Genomic DNA, 22,648 nt, shown 5'->3' with positions numbered 1-22,648 from the left:
AGGCCTCCCTCTTTCTTTTTTGGCTTTGGCAAGCAAGGTTTAAGCCCAAGGTATTGCAGTCTATTTCCTGAGAAGGATAAGGGCATTCCCCCAAGGCACCAGCACTGCCTCCGAAGGCTTCCCCTTTCTTTGTCGGTGGGACAGCCCCGTCTCCTCCCGGAGGACAGAAAGGGCGCATCCCTCAGTTTTTAATCTACTTTAGAACCAGCCTGTACCCCTCCACCTTTGCCTTCCGAAAAGAATCTCACTCCCATCTCCTTCCTCAAGACAGCTTCCTGACGAAGATTCCAGACCAGGTGTGAGAGACCTGAGTCCTCTCAGCAGATAGAGTCTGAAACATTCTGAAAAATGGAAAAGTGTTGCCCTGTCCCAGCCACAGTGCCTGAAAACCTCCTGCGTGCTCCACCAGTGCTCTCGGGTGTATTTTCAGGCCTAGGGGTTGTGGGCAGAGGAAGAGGTGCCTGTCAGGTGTCACTTGACCTATCTCTCCCCGGATCCTCAGCAGGAGGGGAGCAGGGAGGTCCAGGTGGGGAATAGAGAAAGCAGAATGAGGCTCCTCCCTCAGGCGGTTTCAGTTTCCCTCCAGTGCTTGTCAGAGAGAGGGTGGGTCTGAGACCGGTAGTTGTACAAGGTGTCCTGTGTGTGTGCTGGGGTATTTCTGGGTGGGGCCCTAATGAATGGGAATGGAAGAGCCCAGCCTTAAATGGAGGGCTGTGGACCAGGCTGGGCTCTGGGGAGGTGGGAGGGACGGGGACTGGTTGGAGGCAGGCCTGAGGAGATTTTCTACCCTAGCTGGGGCCTTAGAAGAGTTGTGAAACTCAGCCTTCCTGGTAGCATTGTGCCCTAGAGACCTGGGAAGCTATGTGCTGGCTTAGGATAGAGTTTTCAGTCCCGCTAATGGAAGGGTCGAAGGACTGTAGAGTAAGTGTGATGAAGATGATGAGCGTGTCTTGGAAGTTGACATTCTGGGGAGTGTAAGGGGGGCTGGGTTTATGTAAGGGGGGAGGGACAAAGGCAAGAAGTGTGGGGAGTGGGGTGGGCTTATGGGAGGCAAGGAGTGTAGGGAGGCAGATTTTAGCTCTAGCTGTGGGCTGTGTATCAGAGAGGTGCTCTGAGACAAACTGATGTGCTCCCTCCCCATCCTCCCAATTTTCTGTGCCCTTCCTCAGTAACTTGACTTACTCTGCCTCCCTGCTCTGGTCTCTATGGGCTGGGCTGCTCCAGTCCCCGCCTCACTCCAGCCTTCTAGGGAGGAAATGAGTGAAGGAAGGCTTGGCTTTAAAGGGGCTGTTGACTCTGATACCCTGAGTTATTGGGGAATCAGTGCCACCTGCCCTGCCACTTGGGTTTGCGGTGCATATACTCCCTGGCAGCCCTCCCCTAACACACAGGGCTCTTGCTTGTAGAGTGCCACCTTCTCCAATCCTGCCCTGAGCCGCTAGTACTCTGTGAGTTGCAGATTTGAAGATGGCCTTGATTAGGGACAAGATTTTTCTATTATGGAAAGCCTGTTCAAGCCCGCCATCTAATATCTTACCTTTTGGCCTGCTGGTCATGGCTGCATATTTGTGGATAATGGCCTAGCCATGGCCTGGAGCAGCCACTATCCAAGGTGATTCTGGAAAGAGCAGGTGGACAGTGGGGTCCCTAGGGCACTTAGTTGAGTGAGAGGGCATCAGAGGTTATAAGTTACGGGGAATGTGAGGCAGTTATCAGGCTGTGGGATTACGGGGCAAGGATGTCATGGTCACTATGGGTTGTGAGGACCGGTTTGAGTAGGGCTAGCCTGGAAATTCCCCATGTGTCTTGCTCCTAATGTCTGCACTGGATGGAGCAGGCTATGGTGAGTCCAACGTCAGTGGAGGCCTCTGTCTTGGGGCCTGACTCCCCCTGCCATCAGGGAAAAGGGGCAGCCTGTCTGTACCAGCTCCTTAGCTTTTCTTATCTCCTCCTTCTTAAAAGGGGCACCTGGTTGATGGTGGTTACTAAGTTCCTCAGTAGCAGCTGTGGCAGGGAGACTTTTCCCTGGATGGGTGACAGGAGAAGCTCCCTAGGCTAAGAGAAGAGGGCTCTGATGATTCTAACTCAGGCAAGATCAGGAGGAGAAATAGACTAAAGACCCTGGCAGCCCTTGCAGTCTTGGTTTACAAAAGCATAAAGTTCCAATCTGGAGTTTGTACTGTATCTGATGAAGGGAAAAGAGGCCAGTGTTCCAGGCTTATAACCTGTGAGTGCCCAGGAATGAGGAGAGAGAGTGAGGGGTTAATTGAAGCAGTGCGGCAATTTATTTGGGGACTTGGGTTCAAACTCAGTCTCTGCTGGTTAGCTCTGTGTCCTTCAGCCTGAGTCTCAGTTTCTTTGCCTGTTTGTTAAATAGGGATAAGGCCACTCCCTTATTCCTAGGACAACTGTGAGAATTATATGAGATGATTGTAAAGGACTTAACACCGTTCTTACCAATCGGTAGCTATCATTTTTCATTAATTAAGGCAGCTAGAGAGTCCTTGGATCAATAGCTGAGAGGTTTTGGTTTTGGTTTGTATTTTAAGGTAGAAAATAAGAATGTCGTGAAGGTATTTTGTGCTGCTACCAGAGGCCATACCTGGGCTCCTAAGTTCAGATGTGACAACTGTCCTAGAAAGGTTTCATCTGACTTCCACATCAAGCCTGTTTCCAGCCTCCAGTTATTCACAAAGGCCCTGGAGAACCGTGAATCTCTGACTGCAGGCACACAGCACAGCTGAACTGGAAAGGTCACCTGCTCAAACTCCTGCTGAAGCAGGCTTCTCTGGTCCAGCCAGGATTAGGGAATATTAGTCCTAAGAGCAACCGGATACCTGACACATTTTAGCTGCATGACTCTAGACGAGTCCTTTCATCTCTTTGAGCCAGTGTCCTGTGAGAATAATAAAACCTGCCTCTCGTGGTTGTTCTTATGCTCAAATAGGATAACGTATGCTCAACTGTAATGCGGCATTACATATTATTGATAGCTGACTAGGTACCAGACAGCGATCTCAGCATGTTCATATATTATCTCATTGAATTCTCACAGCAGTTATGATGCAATTTATTTATTATCCACATTTCATTGATGAAGATGTTGAGCTGTTAGGGATTGTAGTTGTTATTGTTGGATAGCTGATTCCTTATTGAAAATCATGCCTCTGAAGACCTATCTCCCAGAGTAGGAATAAACTAAAGTTCCTACAAATATGTTTGCATGCTACCTTTCTTCCACTGACCTAGTCTAACATCCCAGGCCAAATCCGAATATAAATTTGTTAAATAAGTGTGCTATTTTGGTGCACTCTCTGTCTGCTCATCCATGGGCTCTGTGGGGCTGATGGACACAGCGCCTTCTTGTCTGTGACTTTTAAGCGTCACTTGCATGGGACTATAACCCTCTTGCACTCACTGTACCTAGTAGGTCTTTTTAAGAAAGAGGTTGCTAGTTTGGTTTGACTTTAGGCAGCGGAAATATTTGGTCTAGAGCTGACTGTTAGGCTCAGAGTTTTCAAGTTCCCATCTTTCTGATGTGTATGGTAAGTTGTTTTGCTCTGTTCCAGATGATCTGCCAGTGAGCGGAGGTCTGAAGTTCTCAGTGTGTTAGAAAAAATTTTTTAAAGGAAGAAAAGAACACCCTGTGAAAATAAGAGCTCCCAGCTGGTGGTGTTTCAGACATGGGCGATGCTCATTAACAGAGTGATGATCACAGCCTCAAATTCATTCTCATTACTTTTGTAGCATCTTTATAAGATTACAAAAAGGCCTTCACTTTGTGGGTTATTTTGTCTTTATGACATGAACAACATTTATGCAGGTGTGACACCAATAAAGCAATACAGGTCCGGTTTGGAATAAACAGTGAGATGCCACTGGTGGGGCTCTAGGCATGCCTAAGAGATTCTAGAGCTCTGGTTAGGAAAGAAAGAGTTTCCACGGCTTAGACCTGTGCTCCCTGCTCTCATAGCAGTCGCCGGTGTCGTCAGAGTGGGCATCGTTCCTGCCACTTTACTGGAACTTGGTGTGACATGTCTGAAGTCAGGTAGTCAGATATGTAATGGCAGAGACTAGACTCCAGGTCCCTGACTTTTTGGACTCAGAGGCAAGCAGTTGTATATATCCTGATAATAATTTTAATAATTTTTCCTATTACGTACACTTTGTGGGAAATTTAGAATATTACACTACAAAGAAGATAGAAGGAGGAAATTATCGACCAAGCACCAAAGACAACCACTGTCCACATTTTGATGGATTTTGAAAAAGCTCTTCTCTCTCTCTTTTTTTTAAAATGGGGACATTTGTATTTGTCAGGAGTATTTGCTATTTGCTTATTATTTACACATCTCTGGGCATATCTAGTTTCCTGCCTTAGAACAGGCATTCTTTCTGTAAGCTTTGATTCCCTACAAATTCAGATGAAGCTCTTTATTTTATGTAAAGTGCTGTGCTAGGTGCTCTGGGGGAAAGAGATGAGTAAGACATTCCTCCCTTCCAGTTTACAATTAAGTGGGAGGCGCAATGTGTATTCAACCAATTAGTACAGGCACGATAGTAATAGCAAACGTCTCTGGTAACCAGCTCTTTCCAGGTGCTTTATACAAGTTACTCACACTTAATCCCCAATCAACCTTGCGCAGGAGGTATTGCCCATTTTATAACTGTAGAAACTCAGAGGTTAAATCATTTGCCTAAGGTGATAAAACTAGCAGCCACCCAAGCTGAGATCCAAATCTAGGTTGTCCCATTACAAAAGCAAGTACCCTATCTTGCACTGGTGGTATCACAAATCCCAGAAAAGGGAAGCTCAAAATCAGAGTCCTTTGTGAAGAAGGAATGGATGGTACATGTCTCTTTGTCATTCCCTCTCTTGTCCTTTCTCTCTCTCTGATTCTAGTTATATTGAGTAATATTTGTTGTCTTTTTAAAAAAGTTCCCTGCTTAGAATCTTTTGTTTATTTGGGTCATTTGATAATAAATCTCAGAGTATTATAACTGGAGGGTAATGAAAAGGTTATCTAGACTATCCTTTTTACTTTCTTTCAAATTTTTAATTTTAAGAGATGAGGTCTTGTTCTGTTGCCCAGACTGGAGTGCAATAGTGTGATCATAGCTCACTGCAGCCTCCAACTCCTGGGCTCCTGATTCAGCCTTTCAAGTAGATGGGACTACAGGTGTGAGCCACCATGCTTGGCTACGTTTTTTTCTTTTTTTGAGAGATGAGATCTTGCTGTGTTGCCCAGGCTGGTCTTGAACTGGCCGCAAGCAATCCTCCTGCCTATCTCCTGAGTAGCTGGGATTACAGGCATGCGCCATCACATCTGGCTAATTTTTTTTTTGTATTTTTTAGTAGAGATGAGGTTTTACCATGTTGGCCAGGCTGGTCTCAAACTCCTGACCTCAGGTGATCTGCCTACCTTGGCCTCCCAAAGAGCTGGGATTATAGGCATGAGCCACTGCACCCGGGTTAGGGGTGAATATTTCTTAATAGTTTTTTTTTTTTTTTTTTTTAATATATGAGTGTATAATGTTTTTCATGTGTGTTTGAAGAAAAATATAACTAGAACATCAAAGTCATTTGGCAGCTGTTATTGCTTTGGATATAGCTAGAGTCCTTGTCTATTTAAAGGAAAAAAGTGGAAGTACAGGTTGGACAAGATGTGGCAGAAATTCTAGAGGCAGTATGAGTGATGTGTGGTTAAAGTTAGGGAAACAGTGCATTTACACCAGTTTACACTCCCTCCTAATGGATTTACCTGCCTGGCTAGCTTTATTATTTCAGGGGTAAGTAGAAGGGAGCCAGCCTTGGCTGGGCATACTACTACTTGCTGGGCATTTTACCTGCTGGTCAGTATCAATGGGTTCATTGTACTGACATGTGTATGTATTGAGAAAGCTCAGAGAAGTTGAGTAAAAAGCTCAAAGTTATAGAGGATAGTTTAGAGAATGAGGGTTCAGATCCCAGCTTGGGCTCCTTCAGTTACCCCTTATAGCCACCTGCTGCATTCCACAAGGTGAGTGAGTCTGGGACCCCTCTCCTTCTAGGTTTGACTCCTGTTGGGATTTGACGTGTTCTTGTTCAGGTCCCAGGCTCAAGTGGCAATGAATATGGTTGGGTTGCTAGGTTGCTACTGTAGACTGCAAATTTAAGGCTTGATTTTGATAGAATTTTAAAGAATGTGCAGCATTTATCAAATCTGACCCATGCTATTCAGTGATAGAACCCTTATCCTGCTTCTGTCCATGTTGTGATGATGCCATGTGAATTTTGAGCCCCAGGAAGATGTAGATTGTGAATGACTCTTGAGATTGAGTCATCTATCCATACTTTCAGAGTTTGGAGAATCAGCTAGCAGGCATTTACCTAGAGTGGTGTGGAGGTGCGGTGTGGGCTGCTTTCAAGTTAGCTGAAGAAACCTGGAGCTGTAGGTTACAGAGAGAGGAATGTTTCAGGGCCCCTTGTGGGAGATTTTGACTATAACATGGGATCCAAGCTTCAGGTCCCTCCCAAAGCAGCCAAGAAGGTTCAACTTCTTAGTGCTTTAGGACCATATGGAGCATAGTCTCTTGCACAAGACAGACAGTCACTGTGTATCTGCTATGTGGTAGGTGCTTTGATAGTTGAGTGGGCCAAATGATGGGTCCCCTCAAAAGATGTCCATGAATATGGACCTGTGAATATGTTACCTTATATGGGAAAAGGGACTTTCAGATATAATGAAGAGAAGGACTTTGGGATGGGAAGATCATTCTGGATTATCTGGGTGAGCCCCATATAATCAGAGTGTCCTTATAAGATCAGAGTGAAGGGAAGGAAATATGAAGAGGGTAATAGACATTGGAGTGTTGTGGCCTTGAGCCAAGGAATGTGGGCAGCCTCTAGAAACTGGAAGAGACAAGGAATGGCTTCTGTCCTCCCTAGGACTCCTCCTGAGGATCACAGCTCTGCTGACACTTTGATTTCAGTCCAATAAAACTGATTTTGGACACCTGACCTTGGAAACCTTAAGATGATAAATTTGTGTCGTTGTAAGTTCCTAAATTTATGATAATTCGTTATAGTAGCAATAGGAAGCTTATATAGGTAGACACTGAAGATAAACTGAATATAGCATATCTCTGCCTTCAAGCAGCTCTTAGTCTAGTTGGGAAAACAGGCAAGTCAGCAGCCAATTTTTTATTTTTTATTTTTTTTTGAGACAGGGTCTTCTCTATCGCCCTGGCTGGAGGGCAGTGGTGCAAACTTGGCTCACTGCAACCTCCACCTCCTGGATTCAAGCGATTCTCCTGACTGAGCCTCCTGAGTAGCTGGGGTTTCAGGCATCTGACACCATGCCCAGCTAATTTCTGTGTTTTTCGTAGAGACGGGGTTTTACCATGTTGGCCAGGTTGATCCTGACCTCAATTGATCTGCCCTCCTTGGCCTCCCAAAGTGTTGGGATTACAAGCATGAGCCACCGTGTCTGATCTCAGCAGCCGCTTTTGATAATAGTGGTAGTGTTCCAATAGGGCTATAAATCCAGGATTCTGTGGGACCTAATCCAGCCTGGCCTCAGAAGTGGCACTGAGGAAGAATTGGAGGAAGGTAGGCAGGGAAGGGCCTTTATGGCAGAAAAAAGAGCATCACAGTCATCTCAGTCAGATCTGAAAGCTAGGTGGAGGTTACTGGCAGTCCTTGCAAGGGAGAAAGCTGGTTCCATCTAAACTGGTGCAGCTTCCATGGCTCTGTTTTTAGACAAAAGCCTATCGGGCCTTGCATAAGTGGGGAGATATGTTGAAAAGTGCTTTCTCCTTAGGGCTGTGTGATAATAGAGTCAACTGTTGCAGGCACTGCAATGGCTTCTTCTTTTTTTTTTTTTTTTTGCTTAGGCTGAAGTGCAATGGGGCAATCTCAGCTCACGGCAACCTCTGCCTCCCAGGTTCAAGTGATTCTCTTGCCTCAGCCTCCCAAGTAGCTGGTATTACCGTACAGGCATGTGCCACCACGCCTGGCTAATTTTGTATTTTTAATAGAGATGGGGTTTCTCCAGGTTGGTCAGGCTGGTCTCAAACTCCCGACCTCAGGTAATACCCTGACTTGGCCTCCCAAAGTGCTGGGATTACAGGTGTGAGCCACTGAGCCCAGCCTGCCATGACTTTTTTACACATTGTCCCATCTAATCCTCGAAACAACTGTCTGTGGTAGGGACTGTTTTCCTCATCCTGTGATTGAGAGAAATGAGACTTAGGTTTAAGATCAGGCTCAGTACCACACAGCTTGTAAGTAAGTAGTGGGGCCGAGATTAGAATCTAGGGCTTTAGGCCTCAGAGCCCAAGTTCTGAGCACGGTTTTCTGTGGTAGAAAGGCCACTCGGCCAGATACGAGAGGACCTGAGTTCTAGTCCTAGGTCTGCTTCTTGTTAGACTTAGAGCAGGCCAACCTACTTTTCAATCTGTTTTCCCATCTGTAAAAGGAGATAAGAGGCCTGCCTGCCTCAGAGATGTGAGTTCAAGGAGACCCTGAAGGCAACATGTCTCAGATACCTCTGGAGAGGGCCTTGATAGTGATGACCCTTAAGGATGACCCACAGTGCTAGGTCATCCTTAAGAGTCATTGAGGTGGGTTGGGGAATTCAGCCGCCGTGGATCGTTGAGGAGTCCACATGGGGCTATTGTATTTGCATCTGTGGGTAGTGGTGGAGATAGAAATGGCGGAGTGGCCTGTCTCAGGGCACCGGGAGTTGGGGTATAAGTCTAGGAGAGAGAGAGGTGTGGCCTGCATCATGTTTTCTCCAAAGACGCAAATGCTGGAGGCAGCTGAGGAGAAAAACCTTTCTTGTCTTGCGGTCAGGTGACAAGCATTTAGTCCCAGTCCTGCCACTTACTGTCTGTGTGATTTGAGGCAAGTTGGCTTGATTTCTATAACTTGCGTTTTCTCATGTGTAAAACAGGGCTAATGATTCCCACTTTGCAAAGCATGTGAAAGCATCCTGTCCCTTTCCTGGCATGCAGAGGACATTCAGCAAATAGTGGTGAACTCTAGATTACTTTAATATTTCCCAGGGTTAATCCAATAAGTCCCAATCCTTTGCAGGATTCCACATTTCTTCCCTGCCTTTCAGACTCACTTAGGCACATTGTAATTGGACTTGAAGAAAGGTCTGGTCATAGAATGAGAGCCCCATGAATTCTTGAGGGGGAAGACCCTGTGCTTCCTGGCGGGAGATGCTGATCAATGTTTTTCTGGTGGCTGCAGTGGGTACACAGGGCCATTTTGGAAGCGAGAATATTTGTCTTGCCAAGTATGAGATTGAGTGTCACCATTTTGCTTTCTGGGAATGATGGCTGTGCCGATGAAGTAGATTTATGGCACTGAGGTACATCAGAGATAAGACTGATCTTTTTTTCCCCCTTTAAATGTCGATGTTTTCTGATTATTCAAATAATGTGCTTCATTTTAGAATATTTGGAAAGTATCAAGAAAGAAAAAATAAAATGTCTACTTCTAAATCCAGGGATGATTACTGCTAATGTTTTGGTATATTTCCCTCTCTTCTTTTTTCAAATGCACATAAACCTTTTTTTGGTAAAATATACATTTTAATATGCTTTATTCACTTATGATACCATGTGCATTTCCCAGATCATTACATATTCCTTAAGAACATTTTTATTTGCTGCATAATAGTCTGTGGTGTACACATGCCATAATATTCTTATTCATTCCCTGTTCCATAGTTAGGCATTTAGATTGCTTCTACTTTACAATACATAAAAATATTTGACTTTTTAAAGAATGATTTTAAAATATTCCTGGATCTGGGATTCCTGGTCAAAGAATAAGCACATTTAAAAGTATTTGTTGGTGGACTCTTCCTTCTATTTACCTTATATTAAAAAGCAAAAAAGTTATGGTGTGGTGCGGTGTCTGCGGGCCAGTCTGGGTGAGGTCCCCGCTTCTTACCGTTGTGCACAGAAGGCTGCCTCCTCGCTGCTCTCTTGCTTCCTGGTGGACAGTACAATCAGCCTCTTGTGGTTCACCAGTGAAATTTAAGTACTGGGTCAGTCTTTCCAGTGCTTCCCTCCATCAGGAAGTTCGTCTGTGAATCTAACCTAAATCTCATCTGCTGCATTTAAATCCTCACTCGCTGTCACTTCCCCTCAGTGGAGTGGAGCGGAGCAAAGCTGCACACTGTCTGCAGGTAGCCTTGTTCACCTCTCTCCCCTGACCACCGTGACTCCAGCTGCCAGCCTTATGTTACCCTGGAGGAAACTTGAGGGTCTCTGGCTACTGCTGTCGCGACTAGGAGGGCGGTCCTTGCATCGAGTTGCTGCTGATAACGCCAGGTAGGGTTTCCGAATGCTAGAGTGCCCATACTATGCATCCCAGCCTCCGCCCTGCCCTCTGCAGAACTTGTGGGGGCAATTAGCATTCAGAGTGGCGCTCTCCTCTGGATGCTGCAGGTCTATCAGATTCATTCTCTGGAGAAAAAAAATGTGGCTGGAGCAGGGATTAATTGTGTCAGCCCCAGTTGCTTTGGCCAAGTGGTAAACGTACAGTAAAGGAAGACGGCCAGGCAAGGAGGGGCGTTTGAGAACATTCTGGTAATGGGAAATCCGGCTGTCAGTGTGGGAGGGAGGGGTCCCACCCTGGGCTTCCCACCCTTGGTATAAAGCAGCTGTGTCCTCCACCAGAAGAGCCTTGGCTACCTTTCTTAGTGTGTGTCCTTTGTCGAGAGCTGACAGCTTTATTACGGAGCAGTAGGATGTTAATTTGAAGGGAAGTGGATATAGCTGCAACTTCATGGGCAGCAAGAGGCCCCTTGTGTCCCTTCACTTAGGCATTTTAGAGCTGGCTGGCAATTGGCCAGCAGGGTGGAGTAAACACAGGAAAGAGACTGAGAATTGGGTCCTTGCAGCACCTGTGGGAGTATCTGAGCATGGCTGGAAGCCCAGAGGAGGTGGAGCCTGAAGCCTCCTGGGGACCCAGCCTGGGCTGGCTGACCTTTCCAGCAACCTGCCCTCTCCTCCATCACAGCACCTGGAGGTCCTGCCTTAATGTTAACTGCTTGATGCTCCCAGCTTGTCCTCCTTGGAAGTTATTCTTACATAAAGATGAGGTGCCTTGCTTTATACTTTGCTATTCCCTTCTTCAGTGCCTGGTACAGTATAGGTCTTGATTGAAATGAAATCAGCATTAAAGGCAAAACCCAGTGGTTTTGTGCACTCAATAAAGAAGCTAGTTTTCTGCTCTTCAGTTCTCATCTAAAATATCCATGTCAGAGTGTTATTCCTCGTTTTGAAGAAGGGAAGCTTTTTCTATCTTCCTTTATTGTTATATCACATTCTCTTTGGTGCTGAATGTCACTGTACTTTTAGCCTAGCAGGTTGAAGTTGGAGGCCAAAGTCCCCGCTACAAGGCCTCAGCCCAGTGAGTGCCACCCCTGGCTGCACATTAGAATCCCTTGGGGAGCTTTTAAAAAATATGTCTGGGACCCAGTGCCAGAGACTCTGATTTATTTGGTCTGGACTGGAGCTCTGGCATCATTTTAGAAACATTTCACAGAATAAGGAGTAAGGCATGTCTGCCATACCCTATCAGCAGTTTATTTTTATGGGAAGATACATAGTAGAAACCTGTGACACCTGCAGCAATAGCTTACTCTGCATCCTTTTTGGAAGCAGAAAGGATAAAGTCCCAAATGACAGCATTGCATAAGGGCTTTCCTGTAGGGGATTGGCTTGATGGGAAGCCTCCAGAGATGCATCTTGCACCCATTTCTGTTACCAGGGTGTGCTCTGGCCATGTCGCTCTGCCTGGTAATTAAGCAGATGATGTGGACAGGTTGAGGATGCTTTGGTTTAGGTTAAAGATAAAAAGGAAGAAGCAGGATATGAATGTGTCTCTATTTGATTCATCAGCACAGGGACTGGATTCACTTTTCTCTCAAACTTTTGGAGCAGGTGGGAGAGGGTGGGGACAGAGTTGTGAGTGAATGGCGGAGGATGGCTTTTCAGTTTGGGGCTAGAAGACAGGTCAAAGTAGTGGGTGCCTGCAGTGAATGTTCAACCCTTCATGGCTCTCTGTTATCCCTGAGACCTCACTTCTGCCAGTTTCCTCTTGAATGTTGTACAGACCTCTTTCCAGAGGAGTCAGTAAGGTACCAGACTACTGCCATGAGTGAATGAACGCCTTGGCTGCGTGTGCTTGCGTTTGGCTGTGAGTTCCTTTTTGTGACTGAGAAAGATTGCACTTCTTTTTGGCTAATGCACATGACTTGATGTCCTGAGTCTTACCCCTTCTCCCACAAACACCCTCTGGGGTGTTTGTGGTTGGAGCTTTGTTCCAAGAGTAGCCTCCCAGGTTGAAGGGCTGTTTTTGTGGTTGCAGCTGTCTCTTAGCTTTTGTCTTGTGGTTGGGCTGCCTCCCTGGCCCTCTCAACCTTTAGAGAAGTTGAAGCTCCCTTGAGAGAACCTTGTTGTTTTCCCACAGGTAAGGAGGCCTCACATCTGGGGTGCTGATGATGTCATTCCCCAAACTGGCAAATCCTGCTTAGAAAAAAATACACACATTTTGATTTCCTCCTGCTATTTCAAACTGCAATTTGCTACTCACCTATAGCAGATTCCTCTTGGGTGCTTGTTAAAAATGCAGAATCTCTGGGAATAAAACCTAGGAATTTACATTTTAGCCAGGAACTCAGGTCATCAGATATAGGAATGTTTCAGTTAAAAAAAGTCACATTGCCCTTGCTTTACAGTCAGGAAATGTGACAGAGTGGTTAAGTGACTTGCCCAGGATCACACAGTAGATTATAGCTGGAGCCAAGCCTGGGAGAACTCAAAGCCAAGTCCAGAATGTTACCTCTGCCTCATATTTGTATAGAGCTTTGTTCTTTGCAAACTGTAGTTCATCTTTCTGCTCCTCTAGTTTGCTTAGATGGAGAGTGCCCTTGTTGATTTTGGACCAGATTATTCTTTGTTGTTGGGGGCTGTCCTGTGTATTATAGGATGCTTAGCAGCATCACTGGCTTTTACCCACTGGATGCCAGTAGCGCTTCCCAGTTGTGACAACCAAAAATCTCTCCAGGCATTGCCAGATGTCCCCTGGGGTGCAAAATTGTCCCAGTTGCAAACTGATGATTTAATGGGGGAAGCCGTGTTCCAGGGATGTTTCCTGATGGTATTCCATGACACTTATTTTTGTTTGGGGACTTTATTTGTAAAATTTGCAGGGCTGTCTTCTTCCCAGCATGAGTAATATGCTGGATTACAAACATAAATGAAGTCACACTGAATATCAGCTCTCTCCTCATTTTTGTTTTGGCTTACAGAAGGAAGGCATAAATAAGCTTGGAAAGACTACTGCCTTTGGACTCCAATCTGTGGTTTGCCTGCCACCCTGGGCTTTCTAAGTGTGTGATCGTAGGCAAGTCACTGAACTTTCTGAGCTCCTTTCTTCATCTGATTATGATAGAGGGAAATGTTTGTTGTGAATGAGAATTAAGTGACACCTTAGATGTGGAAGTGTTTATAAAACATTACTCATGGATTAATTGATACTGATAAGATTCAGGTCTAATTACCAGGACTTGAAATTTTCTCAAATTTAAAAGTGCAGAACTCAGCACAGCAATTTAAGACTTGTATTTGACCAAGTATATCATCCTTGTCATCTGCCCATAAAGTTAATCTTCTGCTCTCCCACTTTAAATTTGATCTCCCTCTTCTTGGTGGCCATTGTCATATCTCTTTAGGGTCATTGTCTCTGCAAGATTGGCCATTAGGTTATTACCTCTGGCAACAGCCAGTTTCTTTTTATGGTGAGGTTTCTGAAGGGCTGTCGAATGTGTTATGAAAAGTGAAACCATGACACTTTCTTTTCCCTCATTGCCAGGACCCAGAGAGGAGCATGGTTAATTCATACATGAGGCCTGAATTTGGGCAGTGAAGCAAGTATCAGTCTGCCAAAAGATTCGTGCAGATGAACTTAAGTGTAAAGGTCTTTGGGCTGCTTTACACTAGCAAAGCTCGGCTAGTGCAGTGCTTCAATTTGCAGAGGAGGAAACTGAGCCCAGAGAGGGAGCATGACTGAGGTGTCACAGGGGCAGAGTGGGAGTGTCACAGGGGCCCAGGCTCTCCGGAGCTGAGGTTCTCAGCACAATATTCGCACCAGCCTAGCCTGCTGCCTTGGAGAGTGTGGTGGGGAGCAGGCCCTACTCTGTATCCAGGGCGCTACTGCTGCTTTCTGCTTTCCTTCAGATGTTGCCATGTAGGCCTTGTGAGACTGTTTCTTTCTGCTCAGTAATTTTGGGGTAGAATTTCACCAGAATATACACAGTACAAGACGTGGTTGTCACTGGTTTTTGGAATATCTTGAGGGGAAAGGCAATGAACATTAAGAAGCTCCAGTTTCTGTGTGAACATATTGAAAGAGAAAGACTGAGAAACTGAAGCTTGTTTTGTTCCTCAGTAACCTCAAACACCATCCCTTGGTCACACATTTTCTCCCACTAGGATGTGCTCCTATATCACTATTAATATTATTAGTGTTATGGATACTTGGTGATGTTGAGCACTGTATGCCAATGCACGTGAAGTGTTCAGCACAATGCATGTCTCATTTAATCCACCCCAAAACTCTACAAAGGTGGTACTATAACTTTCTCAGTTTTGTAAATGAGGAAACAGGTGAAGGTCACAGAGTAGGAGGGAGAACTCAGATTCAAATCCCTCCAATTTATGAAGCCTAAATTGGCTTGTTCCATCTCCGTTGTACTGATTTCTGTAGAGGTGATTACCGTAAACTCCACCTGCCTGCTTCTGCCCTCCAGCCAAATTTGAAGCATTTAATGTCCCTGTGTTGGTGTACTAGTGCTGGCATTACAAAATACCACAGGCTGGGAAGCGTTAATGATAGAAATTTATTTTCTTGGCCTGGTATGGTGGCTTATGCCTGTAATCCCATCACTTTGGGAGGCCGAGGTGAGTAGATCACCTGAGGTCAGGAGTTCAAGACCAGTCTGGCCAACATGGTGAAACACCATCTCTATTAAAAATACAACAATTATCTGGGCATGGTGACGCATGCCTGTAATCCTAGCTACTTGGGAGGGTAAGGCAGGAGAATTGCTTGAACCCCAGAAATGGAGGTTGCAGTGAGCCGAGATCGTGCCTTTGCACATCAACCTGGGCTACAGAGCAAGACTCTATCTCTAAAAAAAGAAATGTATTTTCTCAGTCTGGGGGCTCAAAGTCTGAGATCAAGAGGTTGCAGGTTTGGTTTCTTTTGAGACTTCTCTCTTTGGTTTGAAGGCTGCCACCTTCTCTCTGTACCCTCACATAGTCATCTCCATGTCCAAATTTCCCCCTCTTATGAGAACACCAGTCATATTGGATGAGGATACACTGTAAAGACCTCATTTTAATGTAACCTCTTTAAGGATCTAATCTCTAAGCAGTTACATTTGGAAGTTCTAGGGTTAGGACTTTGAATATTAATTTGAAGTGGATACAGTTCAGCCCACGATAGTCCTGCTTTTTATCAGATGGCCAGTTGGAACTTCTATGGCTGTCTTGACTGGGTGACAGCTGGTTAGGCTGTCATTTGCCATCAGCAGTGCCAAGAGCCTGAATGAGAAGAGCTGTCCCTCACTCCAGAGCCGTAGAGGGCTACTATTGAGGAAAGCACAGCCTTTAGAGACTAAGGCCTGGGTTTTGGCTGATTGGACTTAACCTTCTGGAGCCTCATCTTCCTCAGCTGTAAAGTGGAGATGATTCCTGTCTTAAATTAATGAAACACTTCATATTGAAAGTGTTTGTAGCTTTGAGTTCAGGTGGGGTCGTGAGACTACTGATTACTCAGCACCTAATCCATCACCCTCATTCCAGGGGATGGTGGAGTGGGAGCTTTGGGGAAGAATGTTTAAGAGAATGAAGTACAGAGACAGCTGAAAAACAAACTGATCTCCTTTGCCAGTCATTTCTGAGGCCTTCTTACCCAGCTCTTCACCTTTTAGCAGTACTGTGGCATTGTGTGTGGCTGAGGTTCTGCAGCTCCACCCCAGAGGGCCTCATCTTGCTCTTCCCCGGGGCTCTGCAGCAAAGAAGTCAGCTTGGGGAGGGGCAGTGGGCTCAGCTTGCTTAAAGAGAAATTGCCCAATAGATACTTTGAGTTATCGTGACCTTGAGGAAAGTATATAATTTTTTTAAAAAATCACTTTTTACTCTGAAGGTCATATAACTGCATTACATCACAAAAGGGATAATAGAGACGAAGGGGGAAAGCAGCCATAATAACTTCACCATAAGGTATCTTCTGGATTTTATGGGAGAGTGGGGAAATAACATTTATTTTATTTTAATTAATTAATATATTTTTAAAATTTGAGACTGGATCTTGCTCTGACATCCAGGTTGGAGTGCAGTGGCATGATCATGGCTCACTACAGCCTTGATTTCCCAGGCTCCAGCTATCCTCCCACCTCAGCCTCCCAAGTAGCTGTGACCATGGGTGTGTACTACCACACCCGGCTAATTTTTGTATTTTTTGTGCAGATGGCATTTTGCAGCATTGCCCAGGCTGGTCTCAAACTCCTGAGCTCAAGTAATCTTCCACCTCAGCCTTCCAAAGTTCTGAGATTACAAATGAGTCCCTGTGCCAAGCCCCCTCTTTTTTTTTATTTTAAATAGGTGTACATAATATGGTATGGATTTGACAGTGTACAAAGTAGTGAGGAGTCTTTTTACATAGTATGCTTTTAATCATATGTATGATTTTGACTTTTTCAGTCAACATTATGTTATCTTTATATAGCTAAACATTTCTTATTCCCCATTTTGAAGTTTTTAAATTTTGCAAGCAATATATGCAAAATACATTTATGAATTTTTATTCTTGTAATAATGGATAGCAAAATACCAAATTAGCAACAGTGGTGGCATATTACAGTTAATTTTTATTATGTATGCTTTTATTTTCTAAATTTTCTACAAATTAAAGAGAAATATTCAGAGAAATATGGAGATATCCATAATCTTAGAATTAACATTTTGGTCTATTTTTATCCAATATTCATTCCTTGCATTTTGTAAAGATAATTGAGATTATATTTTATCTACAATATGCTTCCTGCCTGCATTTCATTTAACACAAGGATCTATTAAGCTTAGGTCCTTTAGAAACTTTATTTTTAATGGCTGTACAATATTTTATCAAGTATAAACACCTTATTTTGCTTAATCAATACTTGATGGTTAGATAATTAGGTAATTTTCAGTTTTTGACTGTAAAAATAATGCTGTGATGAACAACTTCAGAAATAGTCTTTGGAAGTACTGACCCTGAAAAAAATCTGTCTGGAGCTTAGAGGAGCTGTATTCCCAATGGATGGGTACAGAGCAGGCACTCAGACATTGCTTATGCGTAGTGAATGAGGGGACATGAGTGAAGGAATGTTCTGTAAATGATTTCAATAAATAATAACATGAAAGAGTAACAAATGTTTATTTTATTTTATTGCATTTTAGGTTTTGGGGTACATGTGAAGAACATGCAAGATTGTTACATAGGTACATACGTGGCAGCGTGATTTGCTGCCTTCCTCCCCTTCACCTATATCTGGCATCTCTCCCCTTGCTATCTCTCCCCAACTCCCCACCCGCCACCTTCCCTCCCCTATTTCCCCCCAACAGACCCCAGTGTGTAGTGCTCCCCTCCCTGTGTCAATGTGTCCTCATTGTTCAACACCTGCCTATGAGTGAGAACATGTGGTGTTTGATCTTCTACTCTTGTGTCAGTTTGCTGAGAATGATGGTTTCCAGGTTCATCCATGTCCCTACAAAGGACACAAACTCATCGTTTTTGATGGCTGCATAATATTCCGTGGTGTATATGTGCCACATTTTCCCTGTCCAGTCTATCATAGATGGGCATTTGGGTTGGTTCCAGGTCTTTGCTATTGTAAACAGTGCTGCAATGAACATTCGTGTGCATGTGTCTTTATAGTAGAACGATCTTTAATCCTTTGGATATATACCCAGTAACGGGATTGCTGGGTCAAATGGAATTTCTATTTCTAGGTCCTTGTGGAATCGCCACACTGTCTTCCACAATGGTTGAACTAATTTACACTCCCACCAACAGAGTAAAAGTGTTCCTATTTCTCCACATCCTCTCCAGCATCTGTTGTCTCTAGATTTTTTAATGATCGCCAGAATGGGAAAAAATTTTTGCAGTTTACCCATCTGACAAAGGGCTAATATCCAGAATTTACAAAGAACTAAAACAGATTTACAAGAAAAAAACAAGCCCCTTCAAAAGTGGGCAAAGGATATGAACAGATACTTTACAAAAGAAGACATACATGAGGCCAACAAACATATGAAAAAATGCTCATCATCACTGGTCATCAGAGAAATGCAAATCAAAACTACATTGAGATACCATCTCACGCCAGTTAGAAGAGTAACAAATGTTTTAAACCAATGAAGGCCTGTCAAGAGGGAGCCCAAAATGGATTGCAAAATCGAAACCTATCATATTCTGATAGCTTGAAGGTTTTTGAGAGGGTTCTACAATTTGGGCTGTGAAAGATCTGCGGGAAAGATAGTGCTTTGCAAAATTGTACAGTAGGAATGTAGCACGGGCCCTCTCTTTGTATCACGTTGAAGACTGAAGTGGCAGCGATTCTTTTCCAGTCTCTGAAGGAAGAGAACATAGCAAGAAGGACAAAAGGCGGCCGGGCGCGGTGGCTCAAGCCTGTAATCCCAGCACTTTGGGAGGCCGAGGCGGGTGGATCACGAGGTCAAGAGATCGAGACCATCCTGGTCAACATGGTGAAACCCCGTCTCTACTAAAAATACAAAAAATTAGCTGGGCATGGTGGCGCGTGCCTGTAATCCCAGCTACTCAGGAGGCTGAGGCAGGAGAATTGCTTGAACCCAGGAGGCGGAGGTTGCGGTGAGCCGAGAACCTGCCATTGCACTCCAGCCTGGGTAACATGAGTGAAACTCTGTCTCAAAAAAAAAAAGAAGGACAAAAGGCAAAAGGACTGTTTGCTGTCTGACTGTGTGCTGCCCCAAGTGGCTGCTGAAACGGAATCAGTTTGTGGAAGAGTTTTCTTGGTTTGATTCTCTGTTTTGGAATTGAATGGGAAAATAGAATTTCTCTGAAAGATGTCTCTATTTCTGCCTGGAGCACTCTGTAATTTGGACTTTGTCAGAACAGCCTGTCTCTATTTTGAATTTGGAACCATTGACTCCCCTTTCTTTCTGCTGTGAGCTATTTATATGCCAAGAAGCACAATAGAGGCTTTTTCACCTTCTCACTCATGACTTTAAGAAATACAGGAAAACAGCATTCTCTAGAATCTATAATCCCTGAATGTTGGCAACAAAGAAATGAAAGATATTCTAATGTAGGCGTCTGTGCAATGGTGATGGGTTATAGTCAGTGAGAACCTTGACTGCCAGTCCTGGGCGCTGATTTCAGCTTTCCCTGGCACCCTCTGGATGAGGGGGTCCTCATTCACCTAACTGAGCAAACATTCCAAACATGCTCTGTTTGCCCATTTATTCATCCCATTCATTAATTTACTCATTGATTCCATTTGGTTTACTTCAGCTAGTGATCACCTAATGTTATACGGTGGGCAGTGTGCATGGCTGTAATAATAGAGCTGTGACTAAGACCCTTCCTTCCTTCCTTCCTGCCTGCCTGCCTGCCTGCCTGCCTGCCTGCCTGCCTGCCTGCCTGCCTGCCTGCCTGCCTTCTTCAGTCACGGTTCAGTAGCAGTGGTGAGAAGCTATTCTAGTTTTTCTAAACAGAAGTGATTTTGATATAGTGAACTAGGTGTTTACAGCATGATTGGAAGGGTGCAGGAGCAGGCTCTAGGCTGACCTTTGGCAATGATAACTAAAACAAGACTGTGAAAATGACCCATGAGTAATTGCTTTCATTTTCCCTTTTATTTAACTCTTTTGAGCTCCCCTTACCCTTTGCTCCCAACTTCTCTGTCCCAGATCTTAGGCTCTCTCCTTATGGGAAGAACTGTTTCAAAGCATTTATGGGTTGTAAAGTGTGAATAAGTACGTTGTTAATGATAACTGTCACTTGCTGACTGTTTATTGTGTGCCCAGCTGTCTGCTGAGTCCTTTACCTGCATTATTTCAATCCTCACATCTCCTGTTGGGTAGTTAATATTATTATCTCCATATTGCAGGGAAGGAACCCGAAGCTAATAAAAGCTAAATGACTTGCCTAGGATAATTCAGCTAATAAGTAACATTTGAATTCAGGGAGTGTCTCTGTCCAGAGGTACTTGCAGTTTAAAAGAAAAGCTGGGCCAAAGAAGATACACAAATGACCAATAAGCAAATGAAAAGATGCTCAACATCATTAGCTGTCAAGGAAATGCAAATCAAAACCGTAATGAAATACTACTTTACACACACTAGGATGTTTATATTAAAAAGGACAGATACTTACATGCTGGTGAGGGTGTGGAGAAATGGGCACACGGATGCACTGCTGGTAGGAATGTAAAATGGTGGAGCCACCTTGGAAGCCAGTTTGCAGGTTCTCAAAAAGTTAAATGTAATTACCGTATGAGTCATCAATTCCTTTCCTAGGTATATACACAACAGAAGCGAAAACATGTCCACCCACACAAAAACTTGGACATAAATCATAGCCACATAATTCATAATATCTTCAAAGTGAAAACCCAAAGTCTGTCAACTGATGGGAGGGTAAATAAAATGTAGCATGTCTATATAATGGAATATTATCTGGCAATAGAAAGGAATGAAGTACTGGTACATGCTACAACAAAGATACAAGAATGAACCTTGAAAGTATTACGCTAAATGAAAGTAGCCAGTCACAAAAGATGACCTAGTGTATAATCCTATTTATATGAAATGTCGATAATAGGGAAATCAATAGAGATAGAAAGTAGGATTTACAGCTACCTAGGGCTGGAGTTGGGGTGATAGCTAGAGAGCCTGGGACTTCTATAGAGGGCAATGAAATGTTTTAAATTTGATTGGGATGATGGTTGCACAACTTTGAATATACTAAAAGCCATTGCATTGTACGTTTTATTATTATTATTTTTGAGACAAGGTCTGGCTCTACTGCCTAGGCTGGGATGCACTGGTGTCATCTCAGCTCACTGCAACCTCCACCTCCTGGATCAAGCCATCCTCCCACCTCAGCCTCCTAAGTAGCTGAGACTATAGGCATGCACCACCATACCCAGCTAATTTTCATACTTTTTTTTTTTTTTTTTAGACGGAGTCTTGCTCTTTCCCCAGGCTAGAGTGCAGTGGCACAATCTCGGCTCACTGCAACCTATGTCTCCCGGATTCAAGTGATTCCCTTGCCTCAGCCTCCTGAGTAGCTGGGACTACAGGTGCGTGCCACCACACCTGGCTAATTTTTGTATTTTTCTGTAGAAATGAGGTTTTGCTATGTTGTCCAGGCTGTTCTTGAACTTATGAGCTCAAGCAATCCACCTGCCTCGGCCTCCCAAAATACTGGGATTACAGGCATGAGCCACCATGACCAGCCACATGGTACACTTTAAGTGAATTGTTTTGACATGTGAATTATATCTCAATAAAGCTGTTCTTCCCCACTCCCCAAAGAAGAGAAAAGACATACTGGGAAGGATAATGCTTACCCTAACAAATGAGTTGCTGATGGTAGAATTTAGAGGAGAAAGGATGAACCCTCATGCAGTTTTCTCAAACTTTTGGCTTATATTAGTTTGTCTTCACTAGAGTCAACTGGAAAAAATAGATTTAATCTAGCACAAAATTAAATATTGAGCTCTCAGCCTATTGTCTGGTTGGTGGACCTAGAGGTGATTTATTTTTTCCTCAGCTGTCTACTTTCCTAGGTTTTTCCATTTTTTCTCTAAGGAGTATATATTATTTTTTATAAGTAGGGAACCAAAAATAAACTATTTCATAAAATAGTATCCCATTGGGTCATACAAAAAGAACATCATGGCCGGGCACAGTGGCTCATGCCTGTAATCCCAGCACTTTGGGAAGCTGAGGCGGGTGGGATCACCTGAGGTCAGGAGTTCGAGACCAGCCTGGCGAACATGGGACGAAATCCTGTTTCTACTAAAAATAAAAAAATTAGCTGGGCATGGTGGCAGGCACCTGTAATCCCTGCTACTTGGGAGCCTGAGGCAGGAGAATCATTTGAACCTGGGAGGTGGAGGTTTCAGTGAGCCGAGATCACGCCACTACACTCCAGCCTGGGCAACAGAGTGAAACGCCGTCTCAAAACAAAACAAAAAAAACCATTATGACTTCCACGTATCTAGTTATGCCACTTGATCTAGTTAGAGAATTTCTGTCTTAGAAAAAAGGTTTTTTTGGGGAAAAAAGTGAGAGATCTCATGAGTGTTTGCCCATGAACTGAGCTGATGTTGACATCAAGACATTCCTCAAAGCCTCCTGCCTTTCATCCTCTCTCTCTTTTTTTTTTTTTGAGCCGGAGTCTCACTCTGTCACCCAGGCTGGAGTGTAGTGGCATGATCTTGGCTCACTGCACTCTCCAGCTCCTAGGTTCAAGCAATTCTCCTGCCTCAGCCTCCCGAGCAGCTGGGACTACAGGCATACACCACCATGCCCGGCTAATTTT

The 22,648-nt window shown here is 44.2% G+C and overlaps 1 protein-coding gene across 9 annotated transcripts in view; it reads left to right on the top strand.

Annotated features, from left to right (window-relative positions):
- Nucleotides 1-22,648, top strand: part of PLEKHA7 (pleckstrin homology domain containing A7) — a 241,234-nt gene that overhangs the window by 93,457 nt on the left and 125,129 nt on the right. The window lies entirely within an intron of this gene.

Source organism: Sapajus apella, unplaced genomic scaffold, assembly GCF_009761245.1.
Source record: "Sapajus apella isolate SASKATOON/1434 unplaced genomic scaffold, GSC_monkey_1.0 scaffold47, whole genome shotgun sequence".
Taxonomy (NCBI): Eukaryota; Metazoa; Chordata; class Mammalia; order Primates; family Cebidae; genus Sapajus; species Sapajus apella.
The sequence above is the reverse complement of the archived record's forward strand: the minus strand, read 5'-3'. Positions and strand labels throughout refer to the sequence as shown.